General features: G+C 46.9%; 1 long non-coding RNA gene and 1 pseudogene across 1 annotated transcript; both read left to right on the top strand.

Moving 5' to 3' along the window:
* Positions 1-25,287, top strand: part of LOC140219041 (uncharacterized) — a 500,311-nt pseudogene that overhangs the window by 149,635 nt on the left and 325,389 nt on the right.
* Positions 2,112-4,957, top strand: LOC126523957 (uncharacterized). The gene is made up of 2 exons (XR_007597821.2): positions 2,112-3,890; positions 4,638-4,957. It is a non-coding gene; the product is annotated as an uncharacterized lncRNA (long non-coding RNA).

Here is a 25,287-nt window from a genome sequence, read left to right on the forward strand (position 1 = left end):
AAACTTGGCGTGCGGTCGTCTATACAGTGGAGTTTGCGTAGAATCCATAATTTGAAAGTACCGCCACCCTTTGAACTCTGCCGCCGCCGCGGGAAGTGGTGGTGTGCTTGTTTTTCCGCAAGACGATTGGTCTCCCTGTTACCCTTCTCTCTTCTCAGCTCGCGGTGTAGCGGACGTTGTACGCTGTGTTCTCTGCTAGCGCTATGCCGGGCTGTTGCACATATAACTGGAGCATGAAGATGATTATGCAGTTTTTATGATACCACAAGGAAAGTGCGATGGCCCGCACAGGAAGCAGTGGCTACATAACGTTGACCGTGCGATTTTTGTTACGACAAATAACTGTTTAAAAGCACTTCTTGTTGGGCTGGTTGGTAGCTGTTAATTATAAAATGTAAAGACGCCAAATAAAGTGACACGAGAGGAGAGAACGGGACAGGCGTTGCTCGCAACTGCTTTATTCACAGAACGCAGGGACACATGTACCGTCAATCAACGCATACGAGCAGAGCAAACTTGCAATCGCGCATCTAATCAAGCATTCATGATACACAACGCTCAAGAAACTTCTTGGCCTTATATATAATGATAACGCTAATGCACAAGCTGCTTTTCTTGCATATGTGATGAGCTTCAACCAGTTGCCTTGCTCTAGTATCAGTGCTTCGGGACATCCGCACATCTCAAAAACGTGGTTCACAAGAGCGTGAGGGACAAGTCCCAGTGTGCATAGGCAAATTTGGGCCCTCTTTCATGCTACCTGACACGCTCATTAACACAGCGCCCCGTCTTTATTATATAGGAACGACCGCACGTGAGGGGAATCTCGTACATGACCCCTTCGGCACACCTCGTGAAAAGTCGCCCTTGTTTGGTCCCACAGCCTATTTGTGTTCTTTTTGCGATTTGAGAGCAAAGGCTTCTGAGCTTCCTTGGGTCTGAAAACACAAGTGGGACGCCATGTCTGCTCGCGACCTCCACCTTGTCCGTTCGTCTGATAAAACCACAGTCAGGACGGGAAGATATTGTGCAGATTTCTTATTTGGCTTCCCTTTTTTCTGTAGTTCCGGAGTGCCACACTTTGTTCCTCAATTTCACGGCACAGCGCGCACTGTCAGCACCACACTCTTCGATTTTGCTTCGCGCAGGCAATGCAGGGCCTGTACATCGTGATGTTCGATTTCAAGTTCCATTGCTTCTGTCACGCGACGCGCCGTCGGGCAGATCACAGGGATAGCGGCAGCGCGGCGTCGAGCGAGTCATGTCAGAGCCGATGTCCAAGGGAGGAAAAAAAAAAGGAAGATTGATATAGTCGGCTAGTAAACGTGTCCCTGAGAACCAGTTCACGGTTTTGTCGCGCTCGCTACTCAAGAATTGCTGGCAGTGCGTTCCTGTTGCGTGCATCGTGCGAACTCCTGGTAGCAGACGACATGGCGCTAACAAAACTCGGACATGAAACTCGTAGAGTTTCTCACTGAGAAACTATGCGCTCGCCTGTGCATGGATGGATGGGTGGATGGATGTTATGAGTGTCCCCTTTGGAACGCAACGGTGGGTTGCGCCACCAAGCTCTTGCTATTATACTACTTAATGTCGTACCTAGGTTAAACAATAAAAAAGAGGAAAAAAAGCTATGAACTACCCCACCGAAATTTTCTGATCCCCTATTTCGAACTGTGCTTTTGTACGTCTCCGTTTTTTGTCGTTTCCCTACTTTTCTTCCACCAATCCTCTAATCACCTCTTACTAATGCCTATTGCGGACATGTTTACTATTCCACTGCTCTCGCTGAACCCAAGTGCTTCAAGGAGGCCAGTGGCGCCTAAATCGGCCGCTGGGTAGACGTCTTCACATTCTAATAAAACATGCTCCATAGTCTCCCTAGCTTTACCGCAGCAAGCACATGCTTCTTCTTCCGTCTTATATCTCGCTTTATAGGTGCGTGTTCTAAGGCAGTTCTAAGGCAGCCTCGCCAGTCACTATCCAAGCTTGACCAAGCTATAGCCAAAGCGCAAGCCGATCTATAGAAGGCACGGTCCTTGATGATTGCGACACAATGTGCTTTCAACGAATTACTAGAAGAAAAGAAAAAAGTTGAAAGCGCAGAGAAGTTTCAGAAGGCATCAGCTAGACTCAGGGCCGACAACCCCCTGACCAGCCCTTCTACTCCTCCAATGCCGGATAAGAGCTGCTCCTCCAAACCCATCCCCACAATAGGTATGCCCGCCGCCCACATCGCAGTCGGCATACGATAAACCCAATATACCCAGGCGGCACGTCAGGTTGGGCCAACGTTGGAAACATATTGGCACTTCTTGGCCCAATGACGGCCTAAGATTAACAGCGTGGTTCCAATATTGGCAGTGCCATTCTTAATGCTGGCCCAATGATGGCCTAAGGTTAACAGCGTGGCGTGAATATTGGCTGTGCCATTCTGATAGAGATCCAACGTTGGCCCACATTACACAGTCAGTAAACAATATTGGCTGTGCCATTCTGATAGAGACCCAATGTTGGCCTACATTACACAGTCAGTAAACAATATTGGCACTGCCGTTCAACAAGGCGGGTATTATTGGACCGACTTTCGTATGGATTTGCCAATATGGGTTACTAGTTGGCTTTCTTTGGAGGACATTGGCCCGTAATAAGCCAATTTTCGCCTTGTCGGCTTTTAGTGCTCTACGACTTGCTGAGATTGAACAACGTGTTTTGAAAACTAACGCACTGATCACATGCACACTGCGCAGGAACCAGAAATATGTTCTCCCATGTCAACTCCATGCATGGTACACCGCCATTTTTGCACTTCTCCTTTACCGAAATGCGTCCCCAAAAGAGAAAAGCCAGTGTACCACGTAGCAAGCAGGGGAAGTCGCATAAAAGTAGCCGCTGCTTTATTGATGGTGCATAAGAACATGAGCTTTCCATAAGAAGTAACGGCATTGCGAATTTGCCTGCGCATTGTATATTTTGGATGTACGCTCCGCGGCTTTGGTGGATCAGGATTCTGAGGAGAATCGAGAATTACAGTGCCTCAGAGCTGATGGAACCGTTTTATGTTGCATCGAGATGGAGCGCATATGTATTAGTGAAACTTTTATTTGTTTGTTTAGCATGCATGGCATGTTGCGGCGACATAATCATCATGCTCCTATTCTAATATATTTGTTTGTTCGTGCATGTGTAGTAAGCTCCTTGTATGAATGCCCCTGACAGAAAAAAAATTAATTGCACGTTTTGGCATTTGCGTGTCAACAACCTCTTGTCTTTGCCTTTAGTAGGCACGGCGCATTCCTGATTTTCTTTTTCGGCCTAGCTTTCCGTCCTTCAGCCCCCACTTGCCTCTCCCCCACGCACCCACGTGAGCCTGGTCAATGCTATCAGTCAAGCGTTCAGACAGCCATAAGCTGCTGTGTCGAATTGGGTGCTCACGGAAGCATGGGGGAAAGCGGCGGGGTCACTATTGTCCTCCTTGTCGCCCTCCGTCGCTGCCACTCCGAAACGCGGTCGGGCTAGGTCAACACCCTCTAGAGAACTCTAGGTCCAGCGGGGGAAAGTGGCGTTTATGCCATATTCCTCGTTCACCCTTTCCTTTCACTCTTTCCTTCTATGCTTCGCTAGCACGCCGACTGGGTGCAACACCACCTGAGTGCTTGCCGTCTTGTCCGTTCTTGCCAGCGCACTCCTATCGTGAAAAATGCTCGCTTGCGGTCGTCATTCCTACTGAGAAGCCTACATCTTGAAATACGCAGCAATGTGGCCACGAATTTTTGTGAGTGTTAGAATTAATATAGGCGAAACAAGAATTAGAAAAAAAGTCGGCGCTCGTGGCCACCGTCTTCGATGTGGGATGAACTCGGATACACAGAAGCATGGATCTTACAATGGTGAGTCCATTTGTTTTGCGCATGTTATAAGTTTTATAAGGAGCAATATCACGAGGTTTATATATTACTGAAACAGGCCTGGCTAATGTAGAGTGCCTGTAATTACATAGCTCTTTTTATTTGCAGCCTTTGAATAGTGCCCGGAGTAGAGCCACGTGTCAATCTCTCTGAATTTCACCCCAATTCCAGGACTATGATTTTATCAAGCCACGCGCGCGGCCTGATCCTGCTAGTGATACCGAGGAACCACGCTTCTTCTCACTGTTCTAGGTCAAGCATCATTTCCAGCCGACAGTATTTCTTTCTTTTCGTATAATAAATGCGTCTTTTACTAATGTTTCCTGAAGGAACTTCTCGGTTTCCACATTAAAGATTTCGCACGAAGGCAGCATAATGTCTACACAGTCTGAAACTAGGCTTCTTGTGCTGTAGCAGGTTTTGCTGCAATTTTTTAATTATAAAGTGCTACGCTGACTAGGTGTGGGCTGTAAACAAGGCGGACGGATCCTGCGCATTTTGTCTGTTCTAAATATTACGTTACACCTTGTACAAGATATGCCATATATGTCGAAATATTAAGAAGTGTTACCTGACAAATCTCTTGCAAGAAAGTTTCTTGATTCACCCCTTCGAACTCTCTGCTCAGACTTATAATATTGTTGCAGTATGGCGATTTTTCAAATGAAAACGCTGCCACATACATTTGTCATACCAACATCTCTGATAATGTTTCTTTTTATTTTACAGTGCAAGCATTTCCTCCAAGTAATGGTGAAGTCGCTATGGGATATGGTAGCAATGTCAACGAAACCACCGCGTTATCGTGGTCCTCGGGGGCCTGATCAGCCCGCCGTCATCCAAGCACTGACCAACCTGCCTACCGACGTCAGCTCCCCGCCCTGAAACCCCTGGCCAGCCCACCGTCCTCAACACCTTGCCCAATTCCTATCCTGAGGGCAGTGCCTGTAAATAAACTGTTTGAAGATAACCGAGCGTCACCCATCTAGGTCCACGGAAAATGCCTGTTTGTGAAAATTTATTCGCAAATAAACTGTCATAAACATCAATTTCAGTATTATTTTATTATTATTTGCAAGCATATATGACTTCTGCTTCTTGACATCTTTTTTCGAGCTTTCCTAGCTACTATTGAGGAAGACGATAAGGGGACAATTGCTACAAAAAATGCCGCTAGCAAAAAGTTTGCGGTAAGAATGTGTGCGTGCTCTAAAGCCAGCGTATCTAGAATATTCGTCATGCAAAGGGCATTGGCTCAAAGCTGGCATTATTAATGGCAACGATATGGCTCAACACTGGTCCTACGCTGTCAGCACGATGGCTGCTGCATTGGCATAACATTGGTCCAATCTTGGCTTTAACGTTGGGCCAGCATTGGATTGGGTTGCACTTTGCCAATATGCCAACATTGATCCAACATTGGTACGAATTTCTGCCAGCATTGGGCCATGGTTGGACCAATGCTGGTGTGCTGCCTAGGTACTTTCAAACGAAAGGATTACAGCAGCATTGGCGGATATCGGGAAAAGACTTGACGCCCAAGAGGGGAAGCAAGCCGAACAGACCAACGTAACTACCCAACTGGCCGCAATCATGACGAAACTGTGCACTAGAAACGATTAGCAACCAGCTTAGCCAAGTTCATATAGAACAGCAGAGGCTCCGCCTTGAGCACGATTACATTTTACAGCGACTGGACGCCCTAGAAAACAAGCAGCTACCCCCAACCAAGCACATCTCCGCCGGAAAGCAAAGGTCGGCCCCCTTCTAACAGCATAAATATGGCGCCTGTTTCCCCCGAAGATACACCGGACATCCTACAGTGGAATTGTCGAGGTCTTCAAGCCTGTGCATCAGAATTGAATCTTCTATTCGAGCGTATAGGTTATCCCAGCATTCTTCTGCTGCAGGAGACCAAGGGAACATCTCCGGGTCTTCATCACTACAAAGCTCTGTTTTCTCCCAGCATCACGCATACTCATTATGGACAGGAGAAAATACAAGCACAAGCCGCCATTTTTGTACTTAAAGACACACCGCATGCGCAGCTGGACACCGCCACCTCCTGCACACCACATCAAGAAATTGTGGCAGCGAGAATACGTTACAACAACAAGCATATAGTCATGGCTAGCGCATACTACAGACCATCGGCAAAATCACAGGATACAAATTATGATTGGTTATGGCGGCTGAAACACGCCTACCCAAGGGATGCCATTCTGGTAGGTGGGGACTTCAATGCGCCGCATGAAACATGGGGCGACCGAAACTCAAGCTCAAAATGAACAAGACTTAATGCAGCCACGGAAAAGGCAGGGCTTTTATTGGCCAATGATATAGACTAGCCCACGCGACGCGGTTTACAACCTGGGCAACGTGACACGATTCCAGACCTGACCTGGCACTCTGGAAACATCATTAGGGTTGGCGGTGCGGCCATGAGACAATGGGTAGTGATCATTACCCAATTTGGATTGAGCTGAACTCGACTCTTAGAAAATGAAGACGCACTACTCACACAGTCAATTGGCAAAAGTTCAGAGAGGCACTCGATGAACATCTAGAGGAACTTCCTGTTGAGGACCTCCTGCGCAGGGCCAAAGAACAAGCCAGCACTACCACACTGGTGACAACTGATGTCTCCACACCAGATACCCACCTCCTCAATCTCTGGGAGAGCAGGAAGCAGGCAGGGCAAGAATACCTATTGTCAAAAAAGGATTATAAGAAATTGCTGACTTTGCGCAAAAGAACAGCAGAGGCGAGACGATACGCTAAGTAGCTCACCTGGGAGAGACTTCTGTAGCACTCTGTCACACCGTTCCGGTACAGGGTGCTTGTGGCGCACCTTCCGAGCTATGAATGGTCAAAAGAAGACTAGGAATAACATAGAGAACATCCTGATCCGCACCGGTCAGACCGTCGATGAACTAGAGCATGAGGCAGCATACACCTTTTTCCCACAGCCCGTTCATTTGCCACCATCCGATATCTACACCCGTCTGCCGTCTGAGAACTCCGACGGCATAAATACCCCATTCAGCCTGTTTGAGTTAGAGCTAGCTCTTTCGCAAGTGAAGCGGAACAGTGCCCCAGGAAAAGACGGGATCTCCTGGAGCATGCTCCGCAACGCAGACACAAATACTAAGCACAAGCTCCTAGAGTTGATAAACAAGCTTTGGCAAGACGGCTCCCTTCCTAAGCACTGGAAGCATTCCGTTGTCATACCTATACCGAAACCTGGCAAGCAGCCGACGCAACTCGACAATATGCGACCAGTCTCACTTGCTCCGACCATTTGTAAGTTAATGGAAAAGATGGTTACTACACGCTTCTCCAACTACCTCGAAGAGTGTGGATACTTCCACCCCTTCCAGACCGGGTTCCGGCCGCAGTTGGGCACACAGTATAACCTCTATCTTCTGCATACCACCATCAACCGCGACAAGAAATTTTGCAGAGGACGACCAGACATTCTAGTAGCAGTTGACTTGAAGAAAGCGTTGGATACCATTGGCCACCCTCATATTATCAAAGCAGTCGAAAGCACTGGAGCAGGCACCAGAGTTTTAAACTTTGTGAAAGCATTCTTAAATGACAGGACATATGAATTTCAGCTATCTCCAGGTCATTTATCCAGGCACTTCACCAACTCTGTAGGAGTCCCACAGGGGTCGGACATCTCCCCTACACTCTTTAATGTTGTCATGGCCAAGATCGCGTGGGAGTTAAACGCAGTTTAGAACCTTTGGTTTACAATGTACGCTGATGATTGATATAACCCTGTGGACGGCCTATAGGCTCAGTTCAGCTGAACAAATAACAACGCTACAAAATGCACTGGGCATAATTGATCAGGAGCTGAAACCAACAGGCATGAGGCCCTCGCCGGAGAAGACGCACTACATCACGATACATGAAAAACATGTAACGTCCGACGTAACCCTTTACTTCGATGGCCACCAAATTCGCCAACCGGAAGAGGGATACCTCAGAACATTGGGCATCCCAATCAACAAGGACGGCACGGCAAGCACATGGCTGCAACATTTGAAGCAGCAATGGAAACCGATGGTGCACCTTATCAGGAGGCTAACCCACCACAGCGGAGGGGCAGGGACAGAGGTTGCACGACGGCTTACGGTAGCTGTTCTCATCGCCAAGATAAGGTACGGAGCCCCGCATTACGACCTGACGGCCGCAAACTGCAAGCAACTTGACAAGCTACACAACATGGCTATGAGGGCAATCACCGGCCTACCAATACACGCAAAAATAGAAGACCTGCACAGATACTCCGGCCTCCCGACGGTGGAAGCATTGGTTAAAACCCACAAGGATAACCATGAAACGAGGCTGAAGAACACGTGGAATGGTCAGCGACTGCTATCTGCACTGTATGGCACCAACCTGCACCTGCCAGAGCTGGATCACCTCCTTCCACCCTGGGATGAAATAAGGGTTACGGAACCCAGACCATTACCTAAGAACACCAAAGGTGAAGGCAGGGCACACCGACAACAAAGTGTACTAGACGCGGAACGAAAGCATGAAGGAACAAAAATATATACTGATGCTGCGTTACAATACGATGAACTTTCAGGAAAAATGTATGCCGCTACCGCTTTTTACAGAGAAAACGGGCAAGCACACGCCGTGAGCCACAGCGGCTATGCTTGCTGGACAGCCACCGATCTCGAACTACTGGCCATCGAAGAACAAAACGTGAACAAGGTGAATGCAGGAGCCAACGTTTCGACAAGTGGACTTGTCTTCTTCAAGGCGGCATATGCTTTCCTCGCCACAGTATATATAGGTGGGGTTCGTCTAAAGGGGAGAGGGTGTGAGGCGGGAGGACGCGGAAACGATGGAAAATGTATTAGCGTGTCGAATTGAGAGTAAAGAAACGCTGTGTACAAGGTCAAAGCCAGCCCCCCCCCCCCCTCGGTCTGTCAACACACGCGCGTTAGCCGGCGTGTCAAGGGCGTCTGACACGCCGGCTGACAAAAAAAAAAAAGAAAGGAAAGGAAAGCGGAAAAAAGGGGGGGGGGGGGGATACGCCAAGAAATCAAACTAAATGTTGTTGCATGTAGCTTGAAGTTTAGTATAGCGAATAGATTCTAAAACTCCCTTTGAAACGTTTATGCCTATTGGTTGCAATGTCTTGAACTTATGGATAAGGTATGATTCTCTGTATTTTCTTTCTCGTTCAGAGCGGGAATTTGTCTGTAAGATGTAGAGTTTAAGTTCATCAAAGTTATGACCTGGTTGGTTGAAATGCTCGGCGACAGCTTTGGGAAGCTTTTTAGTTGTGTCCGCGCGATGTCCGTTTAATCTGACGTTCATTGATTGTCCTGTTTCACCGATATATTGTTTCTTACAGAAGGAACATTCAAGCATATAAATCACATCCGAACTTGTGCAAGTGAAGCTATATTTGACTTCATGTGTATAACTATTTGTGGTGCTTTTAATTTTAATGTCACTTTGAAGGTGCCTGCAGGTTTCGCACCTAGGGCGACAAGATGCTTTTATTACGGGTGAATGCTGCTGGCTGACTTTTGCGTGCACTAAAATGTCTTTAAAGTTCTTGTTTCGGCGATAGGTAACCCTGGGTACATCCGGGAACGCTTTTCGCAGACGCTCGTTACTTGATAATATTGGGTGGTATTTTCTTAGGATGTTGTTTATGTTTGGGAGTGCATTAGAATATTTTGTTATAAAGGCCGCTGGTCTCTCAGATTCTAATGTGGGCTGTCTCTTTGCCAATTCCGACTGTCTCTCCAATCTTGACGCGGCATCATAAGCTCTATCGAGAGCAACTTGGGGATAGTTCCTTTCTGCTAGCGTTGTGTGACGAGTTTGTGGTGTGCAAAGAGCACGAGCAAACAGATTGTTGGGTTCTACATACGTATTGGACGGGCGTTAAAACTAGAGAAACACGGGATTGCGACGCGACCAGCCGCGGTGTATCGGACTGTACGTACGTACGTTTTTGTAATGTGGTAATCTTAAAAGGACGATGGCATTTCTGCACCGCCGGAGAAATGGGAAATTGTGATTAAATTTGGCCGATCATTGTCAAAAGCAATGGCTTACCCATAATTAGGGGTTATATATATCCCCTCCATTCTATTGAAACTGCAGCCTCTAGTAGTTTTCATGCACTCTTGTAGTCATGACACGATACGAAGATACCCTCTGGCGTGGGGCCCAGGCTACTGGAGAGCTGGTTGATCAAGCTTGCTCAAGAAAATTGACCTTTTGTTCTTTGATTATTCTACAGTGCTAGAGCGTAGTTTCTTGCTATTAGTAAACAGGTAAGACGACAACAAAACATTGCTACTCTATTCCTGTTGTGGCTCTTCATTCAATGACACTTGAGGGGTAAGAAATCGAGATCCCAGTTAAGTGGCAAATTGTGTTTAGTCAGTCCTAAACATCCTTAACTCAATGTTTTATATGTCTGCGTGGTTGATACCTTGTCTAGTGGAACTTCTTGCCAGCCCCAAAATGTGCATAGCACCAGAGGGATAGTTTGATAGCTATAAGCAGTGCAACTAAGGGAGTGCAGTGCCTGTATTGTAGCTGTACACGAGCTAAGATATTGCAGCTTGGGAGTGTGTTCATATGTTCATATTTCTCATTTATAGTGTGGCAAGAACTTGTAATCTGCCCTCAAGTTCTGCTGGAGCACAAGCTACTGTTGCTTTTTTGTGCAGCTAGTGCCTATTACACCGTGAGATAGTGTCACCAGACAAGCTTGCAGTATTGCTAGGTAGAAAATCACTTAGGCTTCATGACCATCCAAGTCATAAATGAATACGTGCATGGCTAGAAGTTGTAATCGCAAGAAACAGTTCAAATACCATTGAGCATTGTACGAGCCATGGCAGTTCCTACATTATGTTGAAGTGCTACACCAGTGACATATGACAATGATGCCAGCGAGATCTAGTGTGACTGTACTTTAGTCTATAAAATCTTTTCATCTGTTTTAGATTATATTTAGCGCAGTACCTGAAAGGTTATGCGCAGAAGATAGTTGACCTTAACAGCCATTTTTTCTATACAGTCCTTCACTTTCAGCAAATCATTGAAGCCCCCAAATACCACATTTAATATTGGTACTGAGACTGAACAGTTGCAGTTCCATGTGTATATTTCAGAGAACTGGACAAAACGTCAAGAAAAAAAAAATGAAAATTTAGCAACATATTGATGCTGTACCTTTAGGCTCTGCAGGAGCCATTGATCTGCAGCACCCAACTTATCCCGTATTTGACAGAATCATGATAGATGTGTGAAGAAGCACGAGTGTTATGCAGAACAGTTTTCAAGACGTAATAAACCTCTAACATATAATTCATAAATAACTGGGAGCCTTCTCCTAAGAAAATGTTCATGCTCTGCACTGTAACATCGACAAGTCCCTCCCTAAGATAAGGTAATAAAGAGAGCTGGTTTTACGAATCTGTTGTATTTCCACACTTTTAACATGGTATAACTGAGGCCCAAGGCATAAATGGGACTGCGTGCTGTTCCGTGTGTATGCTGCGCTTATTGTACAGATCAATAGTAGCCAATCAATAGCCATTTTATTGAAGATGCAAACTGGATCATATCCTAGGGCCAACTCACTGTCAATGAAAACTGTTATACTGGCTTCCTGCACTGTTTATCGATCATGGACTTCTTGAAGTGCAAGTCCCTCGAAATTTTACTTAAACTATGAATTGCAGCTGAGAGAAGGTGTTCATGCATTAGGACCACACTTTTTGTATTTTGCTCTCATCATTGTAAACGGCTTCATAATGAGAGGAACCTCAGACGAAATGATTTTTTTCCTGGCATCCTTCTTTTGCCTTCTTTGTAAGCAAGGTTTGGGTACGGGTTAGTTGGTATTCCATGGTATCAATCTTCACTTTGTAAGTACAAACTATGGACATGTAAACAAGGTAATCTTGCATTGATCCTGCCTACAAGTGCCTCTTTTGACGTTCGTGCCTGTATTGCCTTTTTAGTGCCTAAAAATTCCCTTTTCCTTCTTTTCTCATGACTCCATTTTGTTAAACAAGAACCACTGAACAGTAATGACGAAAGTATTGTGCGGAAACATGTAAGGTGATCAGAAAATGTAAAATGAGTCATACACGCGATTGTAGCAAACTGTTAAAAAGAAAACCCATGCGGGTTTCTCAGAAAGTCTTCACAAACCTACCACATGCTTCGGACTGCTCTTGCGATTCAGATGTCTGCAATAATACGTAAAACTAAGTTCTCACAGGCATATCTATTCTCCAGTACATGAAGTCTTCATTCCAGAGAGCCTCACCATGCCACAACACTAAACCCCGTATTCAGAAATGCATTTTAACTTGAAGCTCATGCTTGACTCGATTTAAATGACGCCTGTCGTGAACACACCAAAAGAAACGCAATGAGCATCTTGGGCGCGTTCACACCATGCGTCATTTATATCAAGTCAAGCATGAGCTTCAAGATGCATTGCTGAATACGGCGGGAAGATTGATAATGGTTGCTATTAATTATTTGTCCAATGTTTCAGTTTCCTCATCAAGAATATCTAGCTTTTTCTGAATGCCACCAATTTTTGCTTCATTCTCCTTTTTCAGCATATGTGCTTCATGGCAATCTTTCATTTTTCCATCCCTTCTCCTTTCTCACACTGTTGGCCATTGTGCAGGTGTCGTCTATGCGCTAGACAGTTACGATGTGGTCAGTGGGCTTTGCATTTCTGTGCCAACCAGTTTCTCTCTCTTTGCTTTTGTGATCAAGTCCGCCAGACCCTTAGCTTACTGTATATGAAAACAAAGCCTTTTTGTCATGAAATGGGCAAGCACTTGCATCTCTTGCAAAGGATCTTTCAGTAAAGTTTCTCATTCCTGCAATCACACTGAACATGCACGTCCATCATAATTTTTACGTATCTAAAACACACCGTCAGAAAGAGTAACAAAAAACAGCTATATTTTCAGATAGCACTTGTGGCTAAGGGAGCAAACCAAGACAAATTATGGGTGGTCTCCACTTTTTTTTTTCAACATGCAAGGTGCATTGTGCACACACCTCTCAGGCATAAAGGGAGCACGTATGAGCCATGATGCCTCAATGGCTCCCATCTCTGATCACCCAAAAGAAGGCAGGCCAAACATAAAATTTCCTTTTGGAAATTCCGTTTAATATAGCTAAAAATTTATCTTGAAAACACAGAAAGTAGTCTTCATTGCAAAACCGTGCAACCTCTGGCTATAATTTACAGAGCATGAAAATATGAGAAAAATACGAAATTTAAATGGCAACAGTAAAGAAACATTGGCATCCATCTTCTGCAATGCAGAAGAGATTGACACTACACGGTAATCCAATGTATGGACCCAACTTGGGTATAGTATACATGCTCAGTGCTGATGTAACTTTAATTAGAACTGAAGTGTGGCATCCACTACTCGCCTGTGTCGTCAAAGGCCATTTCATGTTGCCACACATTATTTACCCGCTACCTGAAAAGATTACATTACACCATGAAGATGACAAAGCTCAGATGCACTGGAGGAAAATTGGTTGGCTATCTTGTCTCCCATACAACTCCGACAAATACCTGCAATTAGTGTAAGTATGCTAGTTCCTTGCACTGTTTCCCATAACATCTTTGGTGAAGGTACTGGGTAACAGTATCTCAATCAGTTGACAAACTCTGCAGATTATTGTTAATTTTTAAATCACACAGCTTTCTTTGCGTCTCTACAGCACATGGCATAATTTGGTTAATGTAAAAGGTTGAAGCGATTCATCGGCATGTGCTCCACAATGTGCCTTGCAAAGATTCCTTATTAACAAATATACTGTTTCGAGAGTTTTCATTTCAGTTTGCTGACACAATGACAACAGACAGGAGGGAAGCTATGAAGCTGCTTGTCTCTCCACACCAAAAACCAGCACCTATAGACTCTGGTAAAGATGTACTTCTCAAAATCTGGCAACTCCTTGACCAAACTGTGTAATAATATTAAATACGTGAGCCAGAAGTTATGTCAATCAGGCTGCTGCCACTCAAAGGGCAAAGCTCCTTGAAACAGCAAATCCCCAAAAAGAAAAAAAGAAACGTGCGAACGTTTCATGCTTTATAATGTAGAATAAAGATTTCACCAAAGCCAGAAATGCCACGCATCAGTGCCAGCGGGAACATCGTCTTGGGAATGGCTCCTTGATTTGGATTACATATTTCAGTTAACAATTATGCTGTATTGATTTACAGGTTGTATTTATGAAATCAGCAGCAATTCTGCTCGTACAGTTTGAGAAATTTGCCAAAATTGATGCATGGTTTTTTCACATAAGAATTTGAAGGATAAATTTTAGGAAATATTACAAAGGCAGAAACAGTGTTCGAAGGTGTCAGAATGAGGGTCATGAAATGAGGTCCTTGACTATCCGAACAGTGCCACTGCTGCAGACATTTTAAGCATGAAATGCTTTTAGCTCCTGTTGTCGGCCACCTTCAATGAACCAAAAGCCAGAGCAATTATCCTGGCACTCAAACCAGATCATCCGGGCAAACAGTGAAGACTGCATTACATACGCTAGTTACTACCCAAACGTTAAAAAATATTTCTTCTGAGTTCTCCTAAATATTTGCTCACAATATCACTCAAGCTGTAACTTCTAGTACGCTGAAGTTTTATTTGTCACTTCTGATAGCGACGTTCAGAGGCAGATACAAGGCACTATACACTCAATTGTCATCTTTTGGCACTGAGACAGAGTTGCTTGTGCTCTTTTCAATGCCAGCCAGCACTCCGTGAGGTCCACGGTGCGTCTGGTGGACTGAGACGAGACTTGCAATGGGGTTCTGTCTTTGACAGGAAACTTGCGTCCGTATGGACCAGTGTAATCCAGATCAAGGAGCCATTCTCAAGACGATGTTCCCGCTGGCAGTGGTGCGTAGCCATTCCTGGCTTTGGTGAAATCTTTATGCGACCTTATTAAAGCATGAAACTTCCGCACGTGCTCTTCTTTCCTTCTTTTCTGGGATTTGCTGTTTCAAGGAGCTTTGCCCTTTGAGTGGCAGCTGCCTGATTGACATAACTTCTGACTCAAGTATTTAACATTTTTGCACAGTTTGGTATGCATGGTATTCATGGTATGTGTGGTGCGGTGTGGTGAGTTGTGCTGTTGCGAATGTGCGCTACACCCATTTTAAGATTGTGGCTAGTATCATCTACAACCAATCTGCTTTGCCGGCAGCCATTTCATGCTTACATCTACTCTCGATTACGGAAGAGCTAGTATTGTTCAGTGTCACCAGAACAGCCTGAATATGCTCATACAAGATTCTCCAAAGAGTGCAAGCGCTTCCGAGCTTTTTTAGTCTGTACATTCCAGCTATCTGAAATGAATCCAAGAAAGTAGTGGACGTTAAGGATATAATCATAGTGCTATGGCATATTACTTCGAGGTAGATGAAGTGGTACACGAGGGTGTCCTGTGTATTCTTCTATTTCAGTGATAACATCATAGTGAACTGTTGGATAGTGTGCAGGAGAGATGCCACGCTAGTGCGGCCAGCATCAAGTGCAAACAAAATGTGGCTGTGCTGTTGTTCAAAGCAGATATTCCATTCGCCCTACAGCATAAAGGAAATGAAGCAGCACCTTCAAGAAGGCAGTCCCCAAGCAGTGAAAAAAAAGATCGGAGGACACTTAAGCTGCGCCTTTAAGAGTGGAGGATTAGCATAGAAGCAGCCAGGATTAAGAGATCCCTGGCTGCTTATAAGGCATAATACATTATAAGGCATAATGTACATCTTAGGCAAAGACTTTCCCGCAGCTGATACACTGTCAAGGTCTCATGTGAAGGAGAATAACAGGCACCAGAAGGGCTATCAAGATTGAAGGCTATGCATGCTGCCTCTCCCCACCTTCTTTACAAGAGCTGAAGAAAGAACAATTGCTAGATTAATGCTGCTGCCAACTTCGCATCTTCACTCGAAAGAACTGGACAAGGTGTTGCCAAGTCTGAAAGAATTCTAGCTTCACAAAGACGATGTAGTCCAAGACATGTTGATATCTTGGCAACAAAACCATCGCGTTCAAGAAGCTACAGGAGCTTAACCAGCACTTCTCACTTGAAGGCCACTTTGGAATAAACAAATGCCTAGCAAGACGACAAAGTACTGCATCATAAATACATACACACAGCAAATGTCTTCAAGTCATGTCATACATGCTAGCACCACAGGGCTAAGAGAAGGTGACACTCCTGCAACTGGGATTCTGAGAAAAGCTGTTAGAGAAGTTCACCATGGACACATTTTATATTGGAGGGGTGTGGTGGCTCATCGTCACGAAATACTAGTCTGGGTATCCTGAGCTAGTACTGGCTAGATTGAAAGGACCTGTGGTTGTGACTCAATGCCTCTGTTTTCACAAGGCGTGCAATAGTGTAGTGGTCGTGAACCACAACAAACTGTAGCTTGCAAAAGGGCACATCTCGCTATTCGCAGAATTCATAAGAATTCCAACAAATGGCGTGCAGTCCATGCTACCAACAGCTCAATGATTTCACAGAAGCCACTGTAAAATTATCAAGAACTCCCTTGAGACGTCAGGTGATGCCTACAAGACACACGATTATAGACTGAGCCCGCTGAAAAAATGCTCCTCGCTAGTGGAAATGCTTATGAGCCGAAGGCTTAGGACTACACTTCCAGCTACTGCAGACAGCTTCTTTCCACAACTCCTGGATTGGAGGAAAATGAAAGTGCATGAGCAAAAGTGCTGGCAGAAACCGAAAACTTACTCTGATGTTGGGCATGGCATGCAAGATCTACCCAATTTGTATCCAGACATTAATGTCCGAGTAGTTGACCTGGAAAATGCAGGCGCACTTCAGCAGCCAGGAGATAAGTCCAGGTCATAGTGGATAGACATGGACAAAAGGACCATTCATCGCAAACAGGACATAACCAGTGCCCCTGCCTCCGGCTACTTAATCGAGGGTTCGACGAAAGTTTGTCTGGTCAGGCATGGAAATGAAAAAAAAAAACGTGACGTAAGAATTAATAGTCACACGACTATTATTTTCCGAGCATGCGCAGGAACATAGTCACAAGATTGACTGGGACAATGCCACTGTTGTTACCAAAGAAATGAACGCCATCCCGGCGGCTGCTAGAATCGCTAATCATTCAATCGACGCCAGCTACGATGAACTGGACACCAGGGACTGTGCCTGCCATTTACGCATGTTCGTTACGTCACGTGCTGGCTACATAAGTAAGGACGATTTCCTGTCCAAGTCAGTGAACAAGGAACCCGTATGCAGTTCCGAAACGTCGGGTTATACATCAGACTTGGTCAGTGACCGTGAACCCCCCTTCATGCCTCAGGTAAAAGGTAGCACTCATTTTCTTGTGCCCTTGTCAAGGCTAACACTAAATACAAGCAGTTTCAGTACACGTCACAGAGAAACTTGGCATATTCTGCACTCAAGAACTAACTACGGGAATCAAATGCTGCGCCATGAACTACCATCTCTACTTAACTCTTTTCATTAATCACTGTTATGTTTCGCCTACAACGCGCGGTATAGCCGGCGCGGATGCAACGGACGCCGGGGCTTCGTTCAAAGCGGCGGACATTTTGGCCCGTTCAGCGCCGCCGATACGCTTCCCCGCCAAGCGCGTCCAGGCGTGTTTCAGTGCCACGTGTCTTCGTGTGTGCGTGTGTGTGTGTGTGCCCACGCTTGTCAAAGCGCGGCAGCCGGGGAGAGGAGCTCCCCAAGTGTGAAGCGAGGAGGTCTGACAGGCGCCGGCTTGGCGGATGCGTCACTACACTCGTCTCAACGTGTCTCTCAGCCTGTCCGTGCCCGCCGTCACGTGGTCTCGTCACGAGGCCTTCCTCTTGCCCTCAACTCCGAGAGTATAAGAGCAGCTGCCCCCGGACGCCAAGGGAGAGGCTCCGATTTCTTCTGTTGAGTAACGTGCACTCCCGTCTCTCCACTTCGGTCGACCTGACCGGCCGCTCTTTTGCGATGCTAGAATAAACAAGTTGTTCTGTTACCAGTCGATTCATGCTTTGCCGGGACCTTCGGATGCTTCCAGTTGTGCCCCAGGCCGCCAGGCCAACGCTACCCTTGGGGCTTGCGACCCATTTGCAACATCGGGCGTCAGCACTGAGGTTCCAACAACTGTCTGCCAGCGGTGAGATCGCGACAACGGAGGCCAGCAGCGAAGATATGCAGTTGACTGTATGCTGAGCAGCACAACGACCATCCGGGAGCAGTGCAACGAGCCCTGTGTGATGACTGGTTGCCTGCAGCGGAAAGACTGCGCTGAATTCTTGGCTGCGAGGTTTGGTGAGTGCGGGACTTTCTTCTTCTGAGTTTTGCCAGGCTTTTGTTAGTGTCAGAAACAGAGCTGGTAATTGTGGTTGTCGTTGCTGCCGGGTTAGTTTGCGGCAAGACAATAGTAGGCAGTAGAGAAAGCAGCATTCAGAGCAGCCATGGATTTGAAGTCGTTGCGCAAACCGAAATTGCTGGAGCTTGCAAGAGAGTTGGGTCTGGATGTCTCAGACAAACTCAGAAAACCAGAACTGCTAAGGGCTATTCTTGAGTTAGAAGCTGAGGATGACGAGCTGTCGGAATGCCTTGAGACCATTGAGGAGAGGGAGACGGCAAAAAGACAGGAGCGCGAACTTAAAGAACAGAAAGAGAAAGATGAGCGCGAACGAAAAGAACAGAAAGAAAAAGAAGAGCGTGAACGTAAAGAACAGAAAGAGCGAGAGCAACAAGAGAAAAAAGAAGAGCGCGACCGTCAACACGCTTTGGAAATGAAGCGTCTCGAGGTAGAGATGGAACGCGCTCGTAATGGAAGTCAGGCACACGGTGCAGGAGAACGAGTATTGTTCAAGATGACTGACCTGATGCGGCCGTTTAAGCTTGGAGAGGACATTGGTTTGTTCCTGGTTAACTTTGAGCGAACGTGCGAGAAGCAGGGGTTCTCTCGGGAAACGTGGCCACAGCGCTTGCTCACTTTGTTACCCGGCGAGGCGGCCGACGTAGTCGCTCGCTTGAAGAGAGAGGAGGCAGAGGATTTCGACCAAGTGAAATCGAGTCTGCTAAAAAAGTACAGGCTGTCAGCGGAGGCTTTCCGTCGGAAGTTTCGGGAAAATGAGAAAGGCAGAAGTGAGTCATATACAGAGTTTGCCTACAGGCTAATGTCAAACATGCAGGAGTGGCTCAAAGAAGAGAAAGCGTTTGGTGACCACGAGAAAGTTCTGCAGTGTTTCGGGCTAGAACAGTTTTATAGTCGGTTACCTGAGAACATGCGGTACTGGGTCTTGGATAGGCCAGACGTTAGTACGGTGGCTAAAGCCGCTGAGCTAGCCGAGGAGTTTGTGACGCGTCGGGCTCGCGGAGCTAAGGACGGTCAAAAGGGTGAATTTGGCTCCAAGTTTGAGAGGCCGAAGTTCACGCCCATGAGAGCAAAAGGTGACACACGTAGTGCGAATGCGAGTGAAAGCAGTCCGACCGAACGTAAGGAGACGGCGGCAACCGAAGCCGAACGCAGAAAGCGGTTCGAGACGAGGCAAGCGCGCGTTTGTTATACGTGCCAGAAGCCGGGTCACTTTTCGGCGCAGTGTCCAGAAACAAAAAACAAAAGTCGTGTTTTTGTCATTATGCAGCACTGACGAGAACATGAAGCTTCTCGAGCCTTACATGCGAGACCTCCTCGTGAACGGGAAAGAGTGCCGAGTGCTTCGCGATTCCGCAGCTACGATGGATGTAGTTCACCCCTCTTACGTACAACCCGATATGTTCACGGGCGAGTGCGCATGGATCAAGCAAGCCGTGGAAGCTCATAGCGTGTGTCTGCCCGTAGCAAAAGTGCTTATTGAAGGACCTTTCGGAGCGCTTGAGACGGAGGCCGCAGTGTCATCTATGCTGCCCCCCCAGTACCCGTACCTATTTTCGAACAGGTCCGATCACCTCCTGCGCGAGAAGGGGCTTTTGTTTGGTGAGGCTAGCGTTCAGGCCTTAACCAGATCGAAGGTTCGGGAGCTCGCTGCAAAGGCGGTAGTTGCGGGGCCGACGTTGTCGAACGATGAGAAAGGGTCAGAGGCGCAGCAAGCTGATATTCAGAGCACGCCCGAACTGAATAAAATTGAGCCTGTAGCGTTAAAGGCACCAGCTACTGGAGAGGAAATTCCCGATGCGGGAAAGTTAGAAGAGCTATCTGCAGATTTGCTCATCGCGCCTACGTCAGACGGACTTAATAGGTTGCTAAAAGTCAGCCGGTCGGCTTTGATAGCCGAGCAAAAGAAGGATGGCAGCCTAGAAAACATACGCTGCATTGTCAAGGAAGGTATCGCCAAGAAAAATGCTCGCTTTGTGGAAAGAGGTGGGGTCCTGTACCGGAAGTATCTAGACCGCAGGGGAGTGGAGTTCGATCAGCTGATCGTGCCTCAGTGCTACCGTCAGGATCTGTTGCGCTTGTCGCATGGGGGTTCGTGGTCCGGACACCTAGGAGTTAAGAAAACTAAGGACCGTCTCTTGCAAGAGTACTATTGGCCAGGGTGTTTTCGGGACGCAGACCACTTTGTGAAGACATGTGACACCTGTCAGCGGGTGGGCAAACCAGGGGACAAATCGAGGGCGCCGTTGAAGTTGGTACCTATCATTACGGCGCCTTTTAGACGGCTCGTTATTGATACAGTGGGACCTCTGCCGGTAACAACCGCGGGGTACAGACACATTTTGACTGTGATCTGCCCAGCTACAAAGTTCCCTGAAGCAGTGCGGCTTAAAGAACTCAGCTCAGTTGAGATAGTCAATGCACTACTGTCCATATTTGCGCGAGTTGGTTTTCCTGCGGAAATCCAATCAGATCAGGGCACAGTGTTTACTAGCGCTTTCACGACAGCCTTTCTCGAAAGGTGCGGGGTAAAGCTGTTACACAGCTCAGTGTACCACCCACAGTCGAATTCCGTTGAGAAGCTCCACTCCGTCATGAAGCGCGTGTTGAGAGCATTGTGGTTTGACCAAACTGACTGGGAGCTGTGTCTGCCTGGGGTGAAGTTTGCATTAAGGACCGCGCCGCATGCGGCTACGGGGTTTTCGCCAGCTGAGCTAGTGTACGGTCGCTCGCTGCGATCTCCGCTTCGCATGCTTCGAGACGGATCACTGCCCTCTCCAATGGCTGCAGACCACCTCTTCCACAAATGGCCGCCTCCTGCGCTGGAGCCTCGCTTTGCAACAACATTCCTTTGAGGTGCGTTACAAAAAGGGGAGTCTCAACGGTAACGCCGATGGCTTAAGTCGAAGCCCCTAACGTAAGAATCAGCCTCAAAGTTATTTGTTACTGATGTTTTTCTTCCTGAGGCAGGATTTTTAACATATTGCTTTTGTGTAGTGTTTTAAAGTGATGACGTGCTTTCTAGTGCAATTTTCCAATTTGTGGACGTGTTCTGAGTGCTGCTAAACTACTGTAAGGAACTAGGCAGTAGTATAAAAGGGAAAGAGCCTGGCAGGGCTTAGTGAGGGTTTTGCCGTGCTTGCTGACTGAGCGGTTGACTTTCGGCGTAGTTCTAACGCTTGCCGGGAACGAGAACAAAAATGTCAACTCTCCCGAAGTCACTTTGCAGTGTCCTGTGTGAACCTGAACGAGAGAACGAGGCCTTCTCTGTGCGCTGCGCTCAAGAAACGCCGAGGGACGACCGACTTCGGTTATGAGCATCATCGAGCGACATCCCTCCGGACAGCGGATGCAGTCCCCTGACTATCGGGATCTCCTTCCCCCGGCGGGGCGGTCTGTTACGTTTCGCCTACAACGCGCGGCAGGCACGTACCTAGGATTTTTTTTCGGGGGGGGGGGGCCCACCACCTCCATCATCATCATCATCATCATCATCATCATCATCATCATCATCATCAGCCTGTTTTAAGTCCACTGCAGGACGAAGGCGAAGGCCTCTGCCTGCGATCTTCAATTACCCCTGGCCTGCTCCAACCGATTCCAACTAGCGCCCGCGAATTTCCTAATTTCATCGCTGCACCTAGTGTTTTGTCGTCCTCGATTGCGTTTCCCTTCTCTTGGTACCCATTCTGTAACCCTAATGGTCCAACGGTTATCTAACCGGCGCATTACATGACCTGCCCAGCTACATTTTTTCCTCTTGATGTCACTTATAATATCGTCTATACCCGTTCGCTCTCTGATCCAAACCGCTATCTTTCTCTCTTAACGTTATGCCTAGCAATCTTCGTTCGATCGCTCTTTGCGCGGTCCTTAACTTGCTCTCAAGTCTCTGCCCCATATGTCAGCACTGGCAAAATGCACTGATTGCACACCTTACTTTTCAATAATAATGGTAAGCTTCCTGTCAGGAGCTGGCAATGTCTGCCGTATGCGATCCAACCTATTTTTATTCTTCTGTGAATTTCCTTCTCATGATCAGGGTTCCCTGTGATTAATAGACCTAGGTAAACGTACTCCTTCACCGTCTCTAGTGGCCGACTGGCGATCCTGATCTCTTGTTCCTTTGCCCGGCTATTTATCATTATCTTCAACTTCTGCATATTAATATTCAACCCCACTCTTACACTCTCTCTGCTAAGGTCTCCAATCATTTGTTGTAACTCGTCTGCATTGTTGTTGAATAGAACAATGTCACCGACAAACCGAAGGTTGCTGAGATATTTGCCGTCGATCTTTACTCCTAAGCCTTCCCAGTTTAATAGCTTGAATTCTTCTAAGCACGCAGTGAATAGCTTTGGAGAAATTGTGTGTCCCTGTCTGACCCCTTTCTCTATAGGTATCTCCCTGCTTTTCTTGTGTAGAATTAAGGTAGCTGTAGAACCTCTGTAGATATTCATACGCGAAGGACGAGTCAGCAAGACGAGAAACTATTTACAGATTATATTTACAACAACGGTTGCAGCGCTGACTGGTCAGATTCACAGCGCGAGCCCAGTTCGTTCTTCCTCCTCTTTTCTGGAGTGATGGCGCCTACGCGCCTCGTTCAAACAAACAAATACCACACGCATGTAGCAATATTTTCCAAGCTTTTTACGCAAGCGTTCTGTACTCCTTGATTACGTAGTGCCTCTACGATTGCTGGTATCTCTACTGAATCAAATGCCTTTTCGTAATCTACATAAGCCACATAGAGAGGCTTATTGTGCTCTGCAGATTTCGCGATAACCTGATTGATGACATGGGTGTGATCCATTATAGAGTATCCCTTCCTGAAGCCAGCCTGTTCCCTTGGTTGACTAAAGTCCAGTGTTTGGAGATTATGTTGGTAAATATTTTATATAATACTGGGAGTAAGCTAATGGTCCCATAATTTTTCAATTCTTTAACGTCTCCTTTTTTGTGGATTCGTATAATGTCTGCATTCTTCCAGTTTTCTGGGACCCTTGCAGTTGATAGACACTTCGCATAAAAAGCCGCCAGTTTTCCAAGCATTATGTCTCCTCCATCTTTGATTAAATCGACTGCTATTCCACCTCCTCCTCCCGCTCTTCATCGTTTCATGTCTTGCAGGGCCCTTCTGACCTCATCGCTACTTATAGGATAGTTTCTGTATCCTGTTCATTACTGTTTCTAAGTGAGGTATCGTGACTGCTCTGGGTACTGTATACAGGTCAGCTTAGAATTTTTCCGCTGCTTTTACTATATCTTCGAGATTGCTGATGATATTATCCTTCTTATCTTTTAGTGCATACATCATGGTTTGTCCTATGCCACGTTTCTTTTTTACTGATTTCAGGCTGCGTTAATTTTTACGGCTTCTTCAGTCTTTCTCATGGTATAGTTTCAAATATCAGTTATTTTCGCCTTGTTTATCAGTTTTTACAGTTCCGCGAGTTGCGTAACGCTGTGCGGCCGCCAGTCCCATACAACCACGTAGAGCGCAGGACTCTGCGATTCTAGACGTACTGCGCTCACCGCGAAAGGTGAGCGCAGTACCCACATAAGCGCAGCAAAGAAGTGGCTACGTGAGGCGGTTCGACCGATAACTGTAGAAGCGTCATTCAAAACAAGGAATTCTTCTCCACTTCCGGCGGCGTTTTCTCTACTTCCTTTTTAAATAAAAAGATGTTGATCCATAAATATTCTCATAAACAACGGTTAACTTTTTTTATTATTAGTTTTTGCTTGCAGTTTTGTTGTTGCCTTGGCTCTCTCCCTTAGTAGATCGCTTAATTTCTCAACTCCTTGCGATTTTTGTTTCCAGTTGCCAATTTTGCACGATAAGTGCTATACAATTAGGGAAAAACAGACGAGGTAACGGGCGACATTCATCTTGCTTAGGGGCTTAAGGGTTATTGCAGGGTTTCATGATGGACGCTCTTTCACATTATTTTATTTCCCACCTTATCTAACCCATATCTCGTGTATATGGTTCCGGGCATCTGCCAGCGTCGCGGCGAGCCGTAACTCAAGGAAATAATGAAGCAAAGGGATAAGTTAAATGCAATTGGCGTTTTCTCCCGCCGCAACTCATTCCATGAGAGTACAGACCAGCTGAGTAACAGCCGCATCCCTCTCCTGGTCCCAGGATCAGCCTAAACAAAGAAGGTTGAACTAACAAAAGCAACAGTTATGCGCGGGACGGTTGAATAGATGGTGACAACTGAACGCATCTCGAGTTAATCGCGCGGGTGCGGAATCTATGAGAAAACTGTCCTTCACATTACAAGAGATGCCGATAACTACCGTCATCTAAAAGGAGTGAAAAAGGCAGCATAATGCTGACCGATGAACAGCTGCCCAGTCTCAACATTGATCTGGCGGCGCTTTAGGAATGTGTGAGGAGTGGTGGCGTGGGTGGGGAGGGGGAGGGGTATGCCACTTGATTTCGGGGGGGGGGGGGCCCGGGCCCCCCCGGGCCCCCCCTTGGGTACGTGCCTGACGCGCGGTATAGCCGGCGCGGATGCAACGGACGCCGGGGCTTCGTTCAAAGCGGCGGACATTTTGGCCCGTTCAGCGCCGCCGATACGCTTCCCCGCCAAGCGCGTCCAGGCGTGTTTCAGTGCCACGTGTCTTCGTGTGTGCGTGTGTGTGTGTGTGTGCCCACGCTTGTCAAAGCGCGGCAGCCGGGGAGAGGAGCTCCCCAAGTGTGAAGCGAGGAGGTCTGACAGGCGCCGGCTTGGCGGATGCGTCACTACACTCGTCTCAACGTGTCTCTCAGCCTGTCCGTGCCCGCCGTCACGTGGTCTCGTCACGAGGCCTTCCTCTTGCCCTCAACTCCGAGAGTATAAGAGCAGCTGCCCCCGGACGCCAAGGGAGAGGCTCCGATTTCTTCTGTTGAGTAACGTGCACTCCCGTCTCTCCACTTCGGTCGAC

The sequence above is a fragment of the Dermacentor andersoni genome, chromosome 6 (assembly GCF_023375885.2).
Source record: "Dermacentor andersoni chromosome 6, qqDerAnde1_hic_scaffold, whole genome shotgun sequence".
Classification (NCBI taxonomy): Eukaryota; Metazoa; Arthropoda; class Arachnida; order Ixodida; family Ixodidae; genus Dermacentor; species Dermacentor andersoni.